Source organism: Bombina bombina, chromosome 5 (assembly GCF_027579735.1).
Source record: "Bombina bombina isolate aBomBom1 chromosome 5, aBomBom1.pri, whole genome shotgun sequence".
In the NCBI taxonomy this organism is placed as follows: domain Eukaryota; kingdom Metazoa; phylum Chordata; class Amphibia; order Anura; family Bombinatoridae; genus Bombina; species Bombina bombina.
In genome coordinates, this window is record NC_069503.1 from 1162576417 (window position 1) to 1162596610 (window position 20194).

Sequence of the window (20194 nt, forward strand, 5' to 3'; positions counted from 1 at the left end):
TGTTTTGAAATTAAATCACTGAATAACTTAATAAATTTGTAATAAGTAGCTGTAGTAAGTGTTTTCTTTTGTTCCAGCGGAGGTATTTTGCGCCTTTCGTTATAGACTGGCACGCTTTCGTGTTCTACTAAGGCACGTTTTTGGCATTGCTGGAGGATCCCACTCTTAATGGGTCTGGGGATTCTCAGTCTTAATCTTCGACTGGTTTGCATGCATAGACATAAGGGGATTAAGTAATCTTTTTATAATCTTTGTTTTTTGGGTATCCTTTTCCAGTTCTGATCTTGGAAGTCTAGGACCCCTGTTGGGCTGGTCCTGTGGGTCTGTCCATTCTTCCTGGGTGATAACCTACGGGTTGCCTTATCTTTATTTTTCATCCGGTGAGGATGATTTTTATTTGTTCTAAAGCTCATGTTGTGGTGTGAGGTTTCCTTCAGGAACTTTCTTCTCTTTAATTGATACTCGCGATTTTGGGGTCGCACTGGTTACAAAAGTCTGTCTGACTGGTTTTTTTATCCCTCCATCTCGGGGGAGACTCTATGTGACCCTGACAGTGCTGGGGCCCTCGGTTTCAGACTGGTCCTGACTGGGTACAAATCCTTCTGTCTTTGAGGCCTAGTTCAGACACGTGGCGCCTTTTTATGTCCGGTTGGTCCGGTGAGGGTGCCTAGTGATCACAATATGGTTTGTGTTGTTTACTTGTTTTATTTTCAAGCTTCAACTAGCATCCTGAGAGGACTTGATGGTCCATGGTTGCTTAGGGGCATGGGGGATTGGTTCAGTCCTCATTCGCCTTTCAATCTAGTGGGCCGGGACTCCATTGAGATTGCGACGACCTGCACAGTCATTTCCGATTGTTCCGGGAACTAGAGTGTTCCCTCCCATTGTGGATTGGAGGCTTGGAGGATTTAGGTCCTTCATACCGCCGCTCTTACGGTTTTGCCTTTCATGGTCTCTTTGAAAGTGTCCTTTTAGGACTTATTCCTTTTATCTCCCTTGGGTGTGGTCCTCTGGAACGTTTATCTGAAAGGATTATGTAGACTAGCCTTTCTTTCTACTCTCTTTCGGGTGACTCTGTTCTTGTTCTCATTTCCCTTAGTGTTGCCCTTGGGGCCTTTGGGCTCTAGAAAAATTGCGTGATTTTGTCACGGCCTAGCACCTTGTTGGGGGGTGGTGTTGACCTCCGGCTAAGGGTGTTCTCTTCCCTTTGGGCTGGGAATTACGAGTGAGTCCTGTTCCCGTTCTGGGATTCCCGGTTCTCATCCCCTGTGAGATCTGATTGCTTCAGACAGGGTATCTTGTGTTCTCTGGGGTGTTGTTCGTTCTAGGACAATTCTGGGTCCAGGGTTCTTGTCTTGGATCCTTCTTGGATGTCTGGAGACTTATGATCCGGTGGACTGGTTCAGGATGACATAGTTTTTTCAGGGACCCTATGTTGCGAAATAGGGGCTAGCTCCTTGGGTTTGCAAGCAGGAAGGCCAGAGTTCACATCCACCTTCAGGTACTGGTTATAAACTTTTAGGCCTGACTTGTCCTTCGGACGAAGTGTGCTCCTCTTCATGGGGAGTTTTTTCTCTGTTGGGTCAACAGTGGTGTCTGGATGATTTTTTTATTGGTCTGTCTTTTGATTATAATATGGCTTCATGTCTTGTGGACATGTACGCTGTTCTTATCTGCGCCCTTCCCTTTTAAGGGGATAGTTTGTCTTCCTTATGAGCTGAGGTTTCCTCTGTGGAGTGTCTTTGTCGTGCCCTGTGTGTAGGAGGGTGGATCAGGTGGCTTATTTCTGTAAGGGGCAGCATCTGCTGCTCTGTGGGCTCTGTTCCACCTGTTAGAATTAGAGACTGTCTAAGAGAGCTGTGGCAGGTCTTCCTACGGATCTATTGCACTTTTCTCTGTTCCAGGTCCTAGGGGTTCTCCTTGGGAACGCATTATTTTAGAGGAGCGGATTGGGTTGGCACCCAAGCTCTGTTGAGGTGGGTGAGTCCCCCCCTTTTTCTTAATCCATTACCTGGGGGCTTGTGGTTGGGGTCTTTCTGTCCCCCCTGTCTATCAGACATGTCTGTCGCTAGGGCTGGTATGGTGTTGGCGAAGGATCTGAAATCTTGCTCTGCTAAATTCATCGTTGGGCATTTGAGGTACGGTAAGCCTCTTGAGGTTTCTCCTTTCTCCATGTTCAAGATTTGTGGGAAGGACTGGCGGCTTTTAGATAGCCTGCAAAGTTTTCCTCTGGTTAGTGGATACTTAGCAATCTGAAGGATCCTATCTTTAGCTGCTTCTGCTTGCACTGCAAGTATTTAAGTTTCTGAGTCATTTTTAGATGACTGCAGTGTTTTTCCTTCAGGTGTTGTTCGTCAGACCTATCTGAGCTTGCTGCACGAGGTTTTGTTTCTGAATATTTCAGTATTCTGAGCTACCTTTTTGCAACTTGGAGACCTTCATCTTCAGTTGCTTTTTAGAGTGCGGTTGCACTGTGTTAGGGGAAGATCCTCTTTGTTTCAGACTCCTGGTCTTATTCCGTGGTTTCTGTATTTCTGGGGTCTGGGCCTTGCCTCCCTTTGTTTCTATGAGACTGGTGGGTCTCTGTTGGTCTGTAGTTCCTTGGACAGCCAGCTCAACATACTAATGCACTGTGCCTACTCTGCACTGTAGCAAACCGAGGGTTGCAAGTTCGATCCCCGGTAAGGTCTACTCAGCATTCTTCCTTTCGAGGTTGATAAGATGAGCAGCGCCTTGAGTCCCTTAAGGGGGATTAGCCACGCTTTACAAGTACATTCATGTTTTCTCTGTATCTTTTCTTTGTGGAAGAATACGGTAGCTTGTTCCCCTTCTTTAGTAAGGGGTGTGTTGTTTGGAGACCGACTGCTGGGCGCCGGTGTCTCCTGGAGGCTGTTGACTCAGTCGAGTCTAGTTCCTGCAGTCTCTAGCAAGGCTTGTGGACTATCTGCGGTCAGTGTCCTTGGGCCTTTTCCTTTTTTTCAAAGTTGTTCTCGTCTTCGGACAAAGCAGGGTTTTGTTGGGTAGGGTTTTCAGGCCTGGTGCCCTCAGGTTGGGCTTGTACCCTCCCGTTTTTGCATTCAGTGTCCTCTATAGCTTGGGTATTGTTTTCCCAAAAGTAAGGAATTGTCAGGGTTTTTTCCCTGTTGTGTTTGCCATGTGCTGCTGGCAGCCATTTTACTCACCTCTCTTCCTGACTATGGTGCATTGTGGGGGATGCTGCTCATTTCCTGCACTTCCTATTTAAAGGGCCTCTGTTCAGTATGCTTTGCCTTTGCGTTGTCTCAGACCTGTTTGTGAGAGTTCCTGTGTATTACCTGACTGCCTGATGTCCTTCCTGGTTCCTGATCCCTGGCTTGTTCCTGACTCTGCTGTTTTCCTTCTTCCTGATTCCGGCTCGTCTGACTATTCACTTTGGCTCCTGACTCGGCTCGTCTGACTACCAGCTCTGGTTTTGACTCCTGGCTTGTTATTTGACTTGTGGACTTTTTATTATTTTTAGCTATTAATAAAGGTGTGATTATTTTTGCACTTCTCGTCTCAGTCTGATTCCTGGCACCCTGGCATTACGCAAAGGACATGAATCCTGATGGTGCTAATAATCCACCTTAACCTGCCATCATTTCCAGGATAGTAACATACATAGTAACATAGTAGATAAGGTTGAAAAAAGACTGAAGTCCATCGAGTTCAACCTATACAAATCTAAAATACTTACAAAAAGCTCCAGTTAAGCTTAAATAACCCCATTAAAATGTGACCCATTTAATACTAGCAATCATATCCATGAATTTTGTTTATATACAGAAATTTATCCAGACTATTTTTAAATGTATCTATGGTATTGGCATTCACTACCTCCTTTGGTAATGAGTTCCACAATTTTATTGCTCTTACAGTGAAAAAACTTTTCCGTTGCAGGAGATTAAATCTCCTTTCCTCCAACCTTAAATTATGACCTCTTGTCAGAAACAATTTTCTTGGAATAAACAGAGCTTCTGCCATCTCTGTATATGGGCCTTGAATATATTTATATAAAGTAATCATGTCACCTCTCAAGCGCCTTTTTTCTAAAGAAAACAGACCCAGTTTGGCTAGCCTCTCCTCATAGGTTAATTTCTCCAATCCCCTTATTAGCTTTGTGGCCCTTCTCTGAACTTTCTCTTGTTCTGCAATATCTTTTTTAGCAATTGGTCCCCAGAACTGCACTCCAAACTCAAGGTGAGGTCTTACCAGGGCTTTATATAATGACAGAATTATGCTTTCCTCCCTTGAATCAATGCCTCTTTTAATACATGCTAGTATCTTATTAGCCTTTGAAGCCGCTGCCCTGCATTGTGCACCCATCTTTAGCTTGTTATCTATTACTACTCCCAAATCCCTTTCCTCCTGTGTTTGGCTAAGTCTTGTCCCATTTAAAAAATACGTAACCTGCTTATTTTTACTTCCAAAATGTAGAACCTTGCATTTTTCCGTATTAAATCTAATTTTCCATTCACTTGCCCATAGTTCTAATTTTAGCAAATCCCTTTGTAAAGAGAGTTCGTCCTGCTGTGACCTTATGACCTTACTTAACTTAGTATCATCTGCAAAAATAGAGATGTCGCTATTTAATCCTTGCTCCAAGTCATTTATAAAAATATTAAAAAGAACAGGGCCCAGTACTGATCCCTGGGGGACGCCACTGATTACCTTTGTCCAATCGGAGTATGATCCATTTACTACTACTCGTTGCTTCCTATCTTTTATCCAGTTATTTATCCATGAGCTAACATTTTCAGCTATTCCCAGTCCCTTAATTTTGTGCATTAATCTCTCATGTGGCACTGTATCAAATGCCTTTGCAAAATCTAAGTATATCACATCAACTGATTCCCCTTTATCTATATTTTTACTTCCTCATAGAATCTAATTAGATTAGTTTGACATGATCTATTTCTCCTAAAGCCATGCTGATTAGAACTCATAATCTTGTTTACACGAATATGCTCATCAATATAATCCCTTCAAATATCTTCCCCACTATTGATGTCAGACTAACTGGTCTATAGCTTCCTGGATCATCCCTGCTTCCCTTTTTGAAGAGTGGCACCACATCAGCTTTACACCAATCCTGGGGTACCATGCCTGAGGATAATGAGTCTTGAAAAATTAAGAGTAAAGGTTTGTCTATAACAGTGCTAAGTTCCCTTAACACCCTTGGGTGTATTCCATCTGGGCCTGGAGTTTTATTTACCTTAATATTTTCCAGTTTTTTCCTGATATCCTCTAAACAAAACCCAGTTAGTGGTATGGACTGGCATGTTCTATTCTGTTCCAAAGTAGCATTCAATGGATGAACATGATCACCGCTTGGATCAATTTGCACTAGCCCTGCAAACCCTGCTGACTCGCACTGCACATTTGGAGAAAAGTGTCCCACAAGTTATGGCTGCTCCTGTTTCCACTGCTGCACCTATGCCTACCAGGAGCATGTCTGGTTCTCTCCAAGGACTGTGATGCACTCTTTTACCTTGTCAAATGGCTCCAATGGGGCTGCGTTTGCCCTTGTCAACTCCCTCCAAGGACTGTGATGCACTCTGTTACCTTGTCAAATGGCTTCAATGTGGCTGTGTTGGCCCTTTTCAACTCCCTCCAAGGACTGTGATGAACTCTTTTACCTTGTCAAATGGCTCCAATGGGGCTGTGTTGGCCCTTGTCAACTCCCTCCAAGGACTGTGATGAACTCTTTTACCTTGTCAAATGGCTCCAAAGGGGCTGTGTTGGCCCTTGTCAACACCCTCCAAGGACTCTGATGCACTCTTTTACCTTGTCAAATGGCTCCAATGGGACTGTGTTTGCCCTTGTCAACTCCCTCCAAAGACTGTGATGAACTCTTTTACCTTGTCAAATGGCTCCAATGGGGCTGTGTTGGCCCTTGTCAACTCCCTCCAAGGACTGTGATGAACTCTTTTACCTTGTCAAATAGCACCTCTACCTCAGCGATATGGAGGCGATCCTATCCAGTGCAGAGGGTTTTTGAACCAGGTGGGCATTTTCTTTGAGATGTTACCTCAGGCATTTCCCTCTGACAGAGCTAAGGTGGGTTTTCTCATCTCGTTACTCTCTGACACAGCTCTTGCCTGGGCTAATCGCTTGTGGGAGACTAATAAACCTGTGATTTCAAATTACCCTGAATTTCTGGCCTCCTTTCGAAGGGTATTTGATGTTCCTCTGCTGCTAAACGACTCATGTCCATTCAGCAAGGTACAAGATCTGTTGCTCAGTATGCTATTGAGTTCCGTACGCTTGCCGCAGAGGTAGGTTGGAACAATGAAGCCCTTCTTGCCGCCTTCTTTCATGGGCTCTCTGATGCAATTAAAGACGAAGTTGCTGCCAGAGATTTACCAGAGGATCTCGAGGCATTGGTGTCTTTTTTATCCTAATTGACATCAGACTCATAGAGAGGCCCTCATTCAAGGAGCGCTTGCTATTGAGGCCATTGATGGCAGGCCCCTTCAGCCCACACTCGTTACTCACCAAACTGCTCCGTTGTCCATGGCTGTTGGGGCTCTCCATTTTGAAACCCTCCAGTTCCAGCTGAAAAACTCTCCGCATTTTCCGGTTGTTCTGGGTTATCCCTGGCTCCATAAGCACAATCCCAGTCTCGACTGGCGCAGGTCCGAAATTTTGTTGTGGTCCCCGCAATGTATTTCCACTTATCTTTGGAAACCAGTTAAAGTTTTGTGCACTTCTTCTGTATCTCAATTGCCAGAGGAGTACTGAGAGTTTCTAGACGTGTTTGACAAGGTGCGTGCTGGTACGTTGCCTCCTCACCGGTCTTACGATTGTGCTATAAACCTGCAACCCGGAGCCATTCCTCCTCGGGCCGGGTGTACCCTCTGTCTGTTGCAGAGAATTGTGCTATGGAGGAGTATGTTGCTGATGCTCTGTCGCGGGGGATCATCCGCAAATCCTGCTCTCCTGCAGGTGCTGGCTTCTTCTTTGTGAAGAAAAGGGTGGCGAGTTAAGACCATGTATCGCTTATAGGGATCTTAATCGTCTTACCATTAAGAATGCTTACCCTATTCTGCTTATTACGGAACTCTTTGACCACCTCAAGGGAGCTACGGTCTTCACTAAACTTGATTTGAGAGGAGCGTACAATCTCGTTAGGATTAAGGAGGGCCACGAATGGAAAACGGCATTTAACACCAGGAGCGGGCATTATGAGTATCTTGTAATGCCCTTTGGCCTATGTAATGCTCCTGCTGTTTTTCACGAATTTATTAATGATGTTGCAACAGTGTGTTGTGGTGTACTTAGACGACATCCTCATACACTCACCCACACTTGAGGCTCATCATTCTGATGTTACACAGGTTCTTCAGAGACTATGTGAGAACAGCCTGTTTTGTAAACTCGAGAAATGTGAGTTCCATCAGACTCAAGTAACCTTCCTAGGTTATGTTATCTCCGTTACAGGGTTCTCCATGGATCCTGACAAGTTATCTGCAGTTCTGCAGTGGCCTCGCCCAGTTGGTCTTCAGTCTATTCAACGTTTTTTGGGGTTTGCCAATTACTATAGAAAGTTTATTAAAAACTTTTCTTCCTTGGTCAAACCTATCACAGACATGACCCGTAAAGAGAATGATCCACTCCATTGGTCACCTACTGCTATTAAGGCCTTTGATAGTCTTAAGACTGCCTTTGCTGCCGCTCCAGTTCTGGCTCATCCTAACCCTGTCCTGCCTTTCGATCTTGAGGTCGATGCGTCTGAGACTGGAGTAGGTGCCCTCTTGTCTCAACGACCTACGCCTGACAGTTCCTTGCATCTGTGTGGTTTCTTCTCTAAGAAATTGTCTCCAGCCGGAATTACTGGCCATAATTTTGGCACTCAAGGAATGGAGACATCTTCTCGAGGGTACTAGCGTGCTAGTGCTCATTCTTACTGACCACAAGAATTTAACTTATCTATCTGAAGCAAAACGTCAGGGTGCCAGGAATCAGACTGAGATGAGAAGTGCAAAAATAATCACACCTTTATTAATAGCAAAAAATAATAAAAAGTCCACAAGTCAAATAACAAGCCAGGAGTCAAAACCAGAGCTGGTAGTCAGACGAGCCGAGTCAGGAGCCAAAGCGAATAGTAAGATGAGCCAGAGTCAGGAACAAGCCAGGGATCAGGAACCAGGAAGGACGCCAGGCAGCCAGGTAATACACAGGAACTCTCGCAAACAGGTCTGAGACAACGCAAAGGCAAAGCATACTGAACAGAGGCCCTTTAAATAATAAGTGATGACATCACAATTCTGAGACTGCATCCTGTCTAACATGGATGATGCACACCAGTCTGGCCATTAAAGGAAGTGCAGGAATTGAGCAGCATCCCCCAAAATGCACCATAGTCAGGAAGAGAGGTGAGTAAAATGGCTGCCAGCAGCACATTGCAAACACAACAGGGAAAAAACCCTGACAGTACCCTCCCCTCAACGACCCCTCCCCCGTGGGAGGACAAAAGGCTTATTGGGGAAACAGGCATGGAAGGCACAGAGGAGGGCGGGAGCATGAACATCAGAGGAGGGAACCCAAGAAGAGTTCCTGACTCTGCTGTTTTCCTTGTTTCTGATTCCGACTCGTCTGACTATTCGCTTTGGCTCCTGACTCGGCTCCTCTGACTACCAGCTCTGGTTTTGACTCCTGGCTTATTTTACTTGTGGACTTTTAATTGTTTTTTGCTATTAATAAAGGTGTGATTATTTTTGCACTTCTCGTCTCAGTCTGATTCCTGGCACCCTGACATGAATGCAGCTGTGGACTCTTTCCATTTATGAAGAAAAACATAAATTATAATTACCTGATGATTTTCTTTTCTTCAGATGGAAAGAGTCCACAGCTCCCCACCCGTATTTTCTGTGGGGCGTCTGTTTTTTGTTCTTCTGGCACCTTTTCACCCTGATATTCTTCTACTGTTCCTTGTTCCTCGGCAGAATGACTGGGGGATGAGGGAAGTGGGAGGGGTGTTTAAGCCTTTGGCTGGGGTGTCTTTGCCTCCTCCTGGTGGCCAGGTACTGATTTCCCATAAGTAATGAATGCAGCTGTTGACTCTTTCCATCTGAAGAAAAGAAAATTATCAGGTTAGCATAATTTATGTTATTACATTAGCAGTTTTGACCAGAAGGGCCTTATGATTGAAAATATGGTCATCTGATATGGATTCCAAGTCTAGGCTTTTGTCCTTTCCTTTTTAGGGAAAAGTTTTGTTTGGGGCTGGTCTGGATGCTATTATTTCTACTATGACTGGCAGCTTTTCTCACAAAGGACAAGAATTTTAAGGGTAATTTCAAGGCTTCTAAACATTTGTGTTCCCTTTCTTTATCCAAGAACCAAAAGTCCTCTTCCTCCTCTCAAAAACAGGGTTCTTCCATATTTTCCTGGAAGACAAATCATAATTGGAACAAGTCAAAACAGTCTAACAAACCTTTCTCCTCTACAAGACAGCATGAAGGTGTAGCTTCCAATCCTGATCTTCTGGTGGGGGCAGATTATGCCTTTTTCAGGAGTCTTGGTTTAATCTTTCTAAAAATAGCTTCCCATGGATACTGAATTTAAAGCCTCCCAGGAGTTTTCTTCTATCTCATGTTCCAAAGAATGCTGTGACAATGCCACAGTTTTCCCGCCATTCCCGCCCCTCCAGACCTCCATAGAAACCATAGCCCACAGAATCCCAGGACAAAGTGGTGACGGTTTTGGGGTGATCCCGGGGGAGCGGCACTGTCATTTGAAAGCTCTCGGTCCCCAGATGCCGCAGTTCAAAAAGCGGCGTGATTCGTTATTGGGGACCGGAAATACAGCCCATTAAAGTTAGGGGGGTAGGGGTGTGCAAAACCACCGGTTCCCAAAGCAGCTTCCCTCCAGGAAATCACCTCTTGTACTCCCTAGGGGCTACTAATCCCCAAAAGAGCAGAGCTCTGGGGCACATGGTTGCTGGAGCGACCAGGGGTAAAGTTAGCGGTGTCCTGTGGCCGAACAGGAGTTCCAGGAGCCCGGACAGCCTGAGAGGGGTTAGGCGGGTGTCCGTTGTGAGGTAGCCGACTGGGAGTTCCAGGAGCCCAGCCAGCCTAAGAGGGTTTTCCAGGTCATAGATCAGCTCTTCTCTAAACAAGTTTGGAACACAAAACCTTGCAAACAAAAGCTTCCAGAGATTGTGGTTGCTCTGAGGAGCCCAAAACCACTGATAAACAACAGAGGTGCGGTTTTAGGGGGGTGGGAGGTAGCCTTAGCTGTCTGGTATCCGTGACATCTCCCCCCCTCCATTTCGGCAGACCCGGCTAGACCCTTAACGGGTTGTCCTGGGGCTGTTCGACGGTGGCCCTCCACTTCTCGGTTGCTGGGAAAGGTGATCCCATCTCTCCAAAGCTTGGGGCATCCTGGGGGGTTCCGGCTGGCGTTTATACCCTGGGCGCAGGGATAGTCACATAAGGCAAAGTCCCAAACAAGTATGCCAAGGCCGGCTCCCAAACAATTGCTGTCCCACAAGTTCCAGGGTCCTCAAGTTCCAGGGCCACACTGCCTCTCTCCGTAACACTCGGTTTGGTACCAGCGGACCCAGACCAGAGGGGGAGGTTGCTCCTTGGTGGGGCAGGCAAGCTCGGATGCCCAAACATGTGGCACCAACTGTATAAGCTTTTCTCCTCCTTGCCTAATGCAACGCCTGCCCCCAGTGAGAAATACTCCGGGACAAGAAAAGGGTAGAGACCCTGCCAAGCTACTGAGGGGAGAGACCGTCTGTCTCTTCTCCCGAGAAGGAGATCTACCGCTGGGGAGAGAGACTGACTGTCTCCTTTCCCAGCTCCTGGCTCTGCCGCTGGGGAGAGAGACCAACTGTCTCCTCTCCCAGGAAGGGGTTCTGCGTACGGGGAGGGAGGACGACTACCTCCACTCCCAGGGGATGGCTCTGCCACTGGGGAGAGAGACCGACTGTCTCCTCTCCCGGCTCCTGGTTCTGCCGCTGGGGAGAGAGACCGACTGTCTCCTTTCCCAGCTCCTGGCTCTGCCGCTGGGGAGAGAGACCAACTGTCTTCTCTCCCAGGAAGGGGTTCTGCGTAATGGGAGGGAGGACGACTAACTCCACTCCCAGGGGATGGCTCTGCCACTGGGGAGAGAGACCGACTGTCTCCTTTCCCAGCTCCTGGCTCTGCCACTAGGGAGAGAGAACAACTGTCTCCTCTCCCAGGAAGGGGTTCTGCGTACGGGGAGGGAGGACGACTACCTCCACTCCCAGGGGATGGCTCTGCCACTGGGGAGAGAGACCGACTGTCTCCCCCCAAGGAATCTGCATCCAATTGGAAGCCTTCTTGAAATTGCAATAAATCCAAGCCATTTAGGAAACCAAAGTCAGCCCCTAAGTCCGCATGAAGGTGCGGCCCTCATTCCAGCTCAGCTGGTAGGGGGCAGATTAAGGTTTTTCAAGGATTTTTGGATAAAGTCTGTCCAAAATCCATTGTATTCAGAGCATTGTCTCTCAAGGGTATCGAATAGGATTCAGAGAAAGACCTCCTGTGAGAAGATTTTTTCTCTCACGTATCACTGTAAATCCAGTAAAAGCTCAGGCTTTTCTGAAGTGTGTTTCAGATCATGCCAGTTCCTCCTCAGGAATAAGGTTTGGGTTTTTATTCAAACCTATTCATTGTACCAAAGAAAGAAACTTTATTCAAACCAGTTCTGGATCTGAAAATTTTGTTATGTAAGCGTACCAACTTTCAAGATGTTGACTATAAGGACTATTCTGCCTTTTGTTCAGCAAGGACATTATATGTCCACAATAGACTTGCAGGATGCATACCTTCATATTCCGATTCATCCAGAACACTATCAGTTTCTGAGATTCTCTTTTCTAGACGAGCATTACCAATTTGTTGCTCTTCCATTTGGCCTAGCAACAGCTCCAAGAATCTTTTCAAAGGTTCTGGGTGCCCTACTATCTGTAATCAGAGAACAGGGTATTGCAGTGTTTCCTTATTTGGACGATATCTTGGTACTAGCTCAGTCTTTACGTACTCCAGAATCTCACACGAATCAACTAGTGTTGTTTCTTCGGAAACATGGTTGGAGGATCAATTTACCAAAAAGTTTCTTGATTCCTCAGACAAGGGTCACCTCTTTAGGCTTCCAGATAGATTCAGTGTCCATGACTCTGTCTCTAACAGACAAGAGACGTTTAAAATTGGTCGCAGCATACTGGCACCTTCAGTCTCAGTCATTCCCTTCAGTGGCTATGTGCATGGAAGTTTTAGGTCTCATGACTGCAGCATCGGACGCGATCCCCTTTGCTCATTTTCACATGAGACCTCTACAGCTTTGTATGCTGAATCAATGGTGCAGGGATTATACAAAGATATCACAATTAATATCCTTGAATCCCAATGTACGACACTCTCTGACATGGTGGATAGATCACCATCGTTTGGTTCAAGGGGCTTCTTTTGTTTGGCCAACCTGGACTGTGATCTCAACAAACGTGAGTCTTTCAGGTTGGGGAGCTGTTTGGGGATCTCTGACAGCACAAGGGGTTTGGAAATCTCAAGATGCGAGATTACCAATAAATATTTTAGAACTCCGTGCAATTCTCAGGGCTCTTCAGTTCTGGCCTCTGCTAAAGAGAGAACCGTTCATTTGTTTTCAGACAGACAATATCACAACTGTGGCTTATGTCAATCATCAGGGTGGGACTCACAGTCCCCAAGCTATGAAAGAAGTATCTCAGATACTTGCTTGGGTGGAATCCAGCTCCTGTCTAATCTCTGCGGTGCATATCCCAGGTGTAGACAATTGGGAGGCGGATTATCTCAGCCACCAGACTTTACATCCAGGGGAGTGGTCTCTCCATCCAGATGTGTTTTCTCAGATTGTTCAGATGTGGGGTCTTTCAGAGATAGATCTCATGACCTCTCATCTAAACAAGAAACTTCCCAGATACCTGTCCAGGTCCAGGGATGTGCAGGCGGAAGCAGTGGATGTGCTGACACTTCCTTGGTGTTATCATCCTGCTTACATCTTCCCGCCTCTAGTTCTCCTTCCAAGAGTGATCTCCAAGATCATCATGGAACAGTCTTTTGTGTTGCTGGTGGCTCCAGCATGGCCACACAGGTTTTGGTATGCAGATCTGGTTCGGTGTCCAGTTGCCCACCTTGGCCACTTCCGTTTCGGCCGGACCTACTATCTCAAGGTCCGTTTTTCCATCAGGATCTCAAATCATTAAATTTGAAGGTATGGAAATTGAACGCTTAGTTCTGAGTCATAAAGGTTTCTCTGACTCAGTGATTAATACTATGTTACAAGCTCGTAAATCTGTCTCTAGAAGATTTATTATAGAGTTTGGAAGACTTACATTTCATGGTGTTCTTCTCATAAATTCTCCTGGCATTCTTTTAGAATTCCTAGAATTTTACAGTTTCTTCAGGATGGTTTGGATAAGGGTTTGTCTGCAAGTTCATTGAAAGGACAAATCTCTGCTCTTTCTGTTTTATTTCACAGAAAGATTGCTATACTTCCTGATATACACTATACGCTTTAATTCGTATTAAGCCTGTCATTAAGTCAATTTCTCCTCCTTGGAGTCTTAATTTGGTTCTGAAGGCTTTACAGGCTCCTCCATTTGAACCTATGCATTCTTTAGACATTCAACACTTTCCAAGAAAGTAGTTTTTTCTTTTGGCCATCTCTTCTGCTAGAAGAGTTTCTGAGTTATCTAATCTTTCTTGTGAGTCTCCTTTTCTGATTTTTCATCAGGATAAGGCAGTTTTGCAGACTTCTTTTCAATTTTTATCTAAGGTTGTGAATTCTAACAACATTAGTAGAGAAATTGTTGTCCCTTCCTTATGTCCTAATCCTAAGAATTCTTTGGAGAGATCCTTACATTCTTTGGATGTGATAAGAGCTTTGAAATATTATGTGGAAGCTACTAAAGATTTCAGGAAGACTTTTAGTCTATTTGTTTTATTTTCTGGTCCTAGGAAAGGTCAGAAGGCTTCTGCTATTTCCTTGGCTTCTTGGTTGAAACTTTTGATTCATCAAGCTTATTTGGAGTCGGGTCAGGCCCCGCCTCAGAGAATTACAGCTCATTCTACTAGATCGGTCTCCACTTTGTGGGCTTTTAAGAATGAAGCTTCAGTTGATCAGATTTGCAAAGCGGCAACTTGATCTTCTTTGCATACGTTTACTAAATTCTACCGTTTTGAGGTATTTGCTTCTTCGGAAGCAGTTTTTGGTCGAAAAGTTCTTCAGGCAGCTGTTTCAGTTTGATTCTTCTGCTTTTGTTTTAAGTTTTTTTCTATCAAAAATGAAAATAAACTTATTTTTTTGGGTTGTGGATTAATTTTTTTCAGCGGAATATGGCTGTTTTTATTTTTATTCCCTCCCTCTCTAGTGACTCTTGAGTGGAAGATCCACATCTTGGGTATTGATATCCCATATGTCACTAGCTCATGGACTCTTGCCAATTACATGAAAGAAAACATAATTTATGTAAGAACTTACCTGATAAATTAATTTCTTTCATATTGGCAAGAGTCCATGAGGCCCACCCTTTTTATGGTGGTTATGATTTTTTGTATAAAGCACAATTATTTCCAAATTTCCTTTGTTGATGCTTTCTACTCCTTTCTTATCACCCCACTGCTTGGCTATCCATTAAACTGAATTGTGGGTGTGGTGAGGGGTGTATGTATAGGCATTTTGAGGTTTGGGAACCTTTGCCCCTCCTGGTAGGATTGTATATCCTATATGTCACTAGCTCATGGACTCTTGCCAATATGAAAGAAATGAATTTATCAGGTAAGTTCTTACATAAATTATGTTTTTCTTAGTTGCCACTCCTCCACGGTCGAGCTCCATGAATCCCAGAGGGCTGCATCCCAGATCTGTATGCCCTTGGCACGCTGCTTAGCAAGATCTAGCAGCCTCTTGTATTCCTTTACCAGTGCCTCTTCCTGATCAATTATAAAATCCAGATCGTCTAGTAGCCAGGATTCCTCCAAGAGATCCAGCAGTTCCTCTTGGAGCCCAGAGATATCCTCCAGACCCTGGTCCGTCTTGCTCCCAAACTGTGGGTCCTCTGTCCTTTTTGTAAATAGCAATCCAGGGCCGCCGATGCCCTCTGTGGGAGAGCCATCCTCCAGCCATGGCTGCGCTTGCGTAGCGAGCCACTGGAGGGCCCGATAGCCGTCCTCCACCCACATCTCTTGCTGGATCAGTCTATGTAGAACAGATAGCCATTCCTTCTTTGGCTGTTCTCCCAGGAAAGGCACTCTCACGGTTCGCCGAACCTGGAACCTTCTGTCATTCGTGGGGAGGACCTTTCCATTGTCCCTCTCCTGTTGAAGAGCCTCCCACCAGAGGTCCCGGCGGATCAGGTCCCTCTGTTCCAGCACGTCCTGTTGGTAAATAGGACCGTCCAGGGCCAGCACCTCCTGTACTCTCCCTAGGAACTCCATATTTACCTGCTACTGTGGCGCTTCTCCTCTGTCAGCAGGAACCTTGTAAAAGAAGCAGATCCCACCGTTGCCAGCCAATGTGACGGATACCCCGGCTACCCCGACTGGGTAGCTCCGCCAAAGGGGTCCTGCTTCCTCCCTGCTGACTGCAGCTATGTAGCTGGCAAGTAACCACAGCCTGTAGCCACCCCTGATGCCCGACAGCACCAGTACTCTGTGTCCCACCCTGTGGCAGACTTCAGCTACCCTGACTGGGTAGCTCTGCTATAGGGTCCTTCCTTTGCCTGGAACAGGCTGCTATGTAGCCCAGGAAAGTGATTTTAGCTGGAGCTCACCCAAATAACTAGACAGACTAGTATTCAGGTGAAACCAGAACTGAGTTTATTAGGACAAACAGATGCAGATTTACAGATGCAGCAGGCGGTTTTGGTTATGGGGCATACTTGAACAGAGAATGGAGCGTGGCTGCATGGCCTGAGGAATAGGTTACCTTAGGTCTTACAAGGAACCTGACACTGTTATTCCCTATAGTGGTAGCCATAGAGATTTGGGGTCAAAGGCTGGAAAACAGGTCAGTAGTTTTCTGGACGGATAATATGAGTGTGGTATAGGCCATAAACAGATTATCCGCATCCTCTCCAGTAGTTGTGAGATACTTAAGACAGCTAGTGCTACGCTTTACTGCAAGGCACATCCCGGGGTTGCATAATGTGATTGCTGATGCACTCTCTCGATTTAATTGGGGGCAGTTTAGAAAGGTAGTGCCCAAGGCAGCTGCGACTGGACTAACGTGCCCCTCATTTCTTTGGCAGCTGGCACAGGATGGGCAGCCGTTCTCCCCTTAATGCAGGAATCATTGACGCCTAAGACTTGGAAAACATACCAGAACCATTGGAAAGGATTGGAGACATTCTGCCACCAGAAGGGGTTTTAGGTACATTGCGCCTCTCGGCTACAGGTGCTTGATTGGTTGGCATGTTTGAGGCAGGAGGGGATTTCTAGACTGGCGGTAATGGCTAAGCTGTTGGGGAATATGGATAACTCAAAATCGTTTCTGGTTTGCCAGGTCTTAAAGGGATGGGGCAGGCTGGACCCCCAACCTAAAGACCAGAGGGAGCCTATCACACCGCTACGCTTGAGGCAGTTGGTGTTGGAGCTAAGAGCAGTATGCTCCTCAGAGTACGAGGTTCTGCTTTTCCAAACAGCATTCTCCTTAGCTTTCGCAGGGGCATTGCGTTTAGGGGAGTTAGTAGCTTCTTCCAGAGTTAAGGGCTCGGGAGGTATCCAACTAGAACATATTAGGACATCCGAGGAGGGGCTCTTTCTGCTAGCTCCTCAGTCCAAGACGGATCAGGAGGGAAAAGGGGCATGGTTGTCCCTGTTCAGACATGAATTCCCAGAATGCTGCTCAGTGCAGAATGTAGAGGCATACGGCAAGGTTAGACCGGCATGATGGTAGTTTGTTGTCTATATTCCAATTCCGCAAGGTTCTTGCTAGAACTGCAGAAAAATTGGGGTTAGATCCGTCTAGAATAGCACTGCACTCATTTCGGATAGCGGCTACCACTAGTGCGGCTGCAAGGGGGTCTTCCACGACGGAGATCAAGCGCCTGGGGCGCTGGGAGTTGCGGAGCTACAAAATGTACATCAGGCCTTTACCCAAGTGTTGGGTTGGTTGTTTACACTTTTAATGTTAGGAGGGTTGGGGTAAGTGCGCTAAAAAAGCTAAAGGTATCAAATAAAGTTTAACTCCTTCTTAGTTATCGATTAGTTTGAATTTTAAAAAAGAATTTTTTTATAAAATTTTGTAACAGACGTCCTAAAAATTGTTTATACTTTGTTTCATTGAACAGTGGTCAGAGGAAAAGAGTGTAATATTATGGTTATATGTGCTAAAATTACTCGAATAGTAATTGATTATTTAAAATTAAAAAGAAACTTTTCTGAGTGATATCGTGAAAATGTCACTGTGAAAAAAAGGACTAATGTGAGAAAATAGTTAATTCGTTACTAGTGTTAAAAAACTTATTACGTGTGAAAACTATTCACATTGGGTGATACAAATTATTAATAAAAGCTAAGTAGCCAAAAAACTTAATGACAAAAGGAAATGTGTGATAATATCAGTGGCGGTGTCTAATAATATATATTTGCAAGTTCAGAGTTGCATGAAATAAACAAAATATAATAACAAGTTCCAAAAATCCCTTAAAAAAATATAAACAAGTGTGCAAATCTCATCTATTTATTATTAAGATAAAAAGGTTTAAAATTTCACAAGGGGACGTCTCCCCAGATTACAACAACATAAAAATATTAAATGAAACGATCTCTGTAGTAATCAACAAATTGCCAGGGACTGTATATCACAGAGACACAGTATATTGCTATGTTATAAACTCTGGTGGTAACTTTCTCCTACATTGGTGTATTCCCTTACTTGTGGGAATATTCTCTTCCCCAACAGGAAATGGCAAAGAGAGCACAGCAAAAGCTGCCCATATAGCCCCCCCTCTGGCTCCGCCCCCCAGTCATTCTCTTTGCCGCTCTGAACAAGTAGCATCTCCACGGGGATGGTAAAGAGTATGTGGTGTTAGTTGTAGTTTTTTATTCTTCTATCAAGAGTTTGTTATTTTAAAATAGTGCCGGTTTGTACTATTTACTCTACAACAGAAAGTGATGAAGAGTTCTGTTAAAGAGGTGTATGATTTTAGCAGCAGTAACTAAAATCCATTGCTGTTCCCACGCAGGACTGTTGAGCCCAGAGAACTTCAGTTGGGGGAACAGTTTGCAGACTTTTCTGCTCAAGGTATGACTAGTCCATTTTCTAACAAGACATAGTAATGCTAGAAGACTGTCATTTTCCCTTTTTGGGATCGGTAAGCCATTTTTCTTAGACTCATAACAGAATGAAGGCTTATTAATGGGCTATATACTGGTTGACACTATTGTGGGCTAAATAGATTGATTTATACAATATTTATATGACTTTGGAGTGTTTTGGATCTTGAAAACACTTTGGGAACGTTTTTTATTCGCCTGGCAGTTGTTTAGGCACCTATTCTAGTCAGGAAGGGCCTTTCACTCTGGTATGCAGAGGGAGGAGGCCTTATTTTCGTGCCTTAATTGCGCAGTTACTTCTGGAAGCAGTGCATGCAGCTTCATGTGAGAAGGTCCTGTGGCCAAAAAAAACGATTCTGGAAGGCTTATTTCTGTGGTGAATAACCCCCAAGGAAAGGTAAAGCCGCAGCAAAGGCTGTGGCTGGGACTGTAGTGGGTTTAAACTGGGAAATTGAACAAATAGCTCCGGTTTGCTCATTTAAGGGGTTACAAGCTTGAAATTTGGTGTGCAATACTTTCAAAGCATTAAGACACTAGGGTGCAAATTATAAGGATCGGATATTTCCTTCATAGTTTTTCACACATTCAGAAATAAAGTGTGCTCTGTTTAACATTTAAAGAGACAGTAACGGTTTTGTTTAAAAACGGTTTTATTGCATTAATAGCCTGTATAAGCCTGTCTTAACATGTCTGTACCTTCAGATAGAACATGTTCTGTATGTATGGAGGCCAAGGTGGTCCCCCCTTTAAATGTATGTGAAAATTGTGCCATGGCGTCCAAACAAAGTAAGGACAGTACTGTCACATTTAATAAGGTTGCCCAAGATGATTCTTCAAATGAAGGTAGTGGGGATAGTTCACCATCCTCTCCTTCTGTGTCAACTCCAGTTATGCCCGTGCAGGCGACACCTAGTACATCTAGCGCGCCAATGCTTGTTACTATGCAACAATTAACGGCAGTAATGGATAATTCTATAGCTAATCTTTTATCCAAAATGCCAGCATTTCAAAGAAAGCGTGATTGTTCAGTTTTAAATACAGAAGATGAGCAAGTGTGCGCTGACGATAATTTATCTGTTATTCCCTCACACCAGTCAGAATTGGCAGTGAGGGAGGGTCTGTCGGAGGGAGAAATTTCTGATTCAGGAAAAATTTCTCAACAGGCAGAACCTGATATTGTGACGTTTAAATTTAAGTTAGAACATCTCCGCGCCCTGCTTAAGGAGGTGCTAACTACTCTGGACGATTGTGACTCTTTGGTCATTCCAGAAAAATTGTGCAAAATGGACAAATTCCTTGAGGTCCCTGTGCACGCTGATGCCTTTCCGATACCCAAAAGGGTGGCGGACATAGTGACTAAGGAGTGGGAGAAGCCAGGTATACCTTTTGTCCCACCTCCTATATTTAAGAAAATGTTCCCCATTGTCGACCCCAGGAGGGACGCATGGCAAACGGTTCCTAAGGTTGAGGGGGCAGTTTCTACGTTGGCCAAATGCACAACTATTCCCATTGAGGACAGTTGTGCTTTCAAAGATCCTATGGATAAAAAATTGGAAGGATTGCTTAAAAAGATATTTGTTCATCAAGGTTTCCTCCTCCAACCAATTTCGTGCATTATTCCTGTCACAACGGCGGCGTCTTTTTGGTTCGAAGAACTAGAAAATTCGCTCAATAAGGAGACTCCATATGAGGAAGTCATGGACAGAATTCACGTACTAAAGTTGGCTAATTCCTTTATTTTAGATGCCGCTTTGCAATTGGCGAAATTAGCGGCGAAAAATTCAGGTTTTGCTATTGTGGCGCGCAGAGCGCTTTGGCTAAAATCTTGGTCGGCGGATGTGTCATCCAAGACAAAATTGCTTAATATTCCTTTCAAAGGTAAG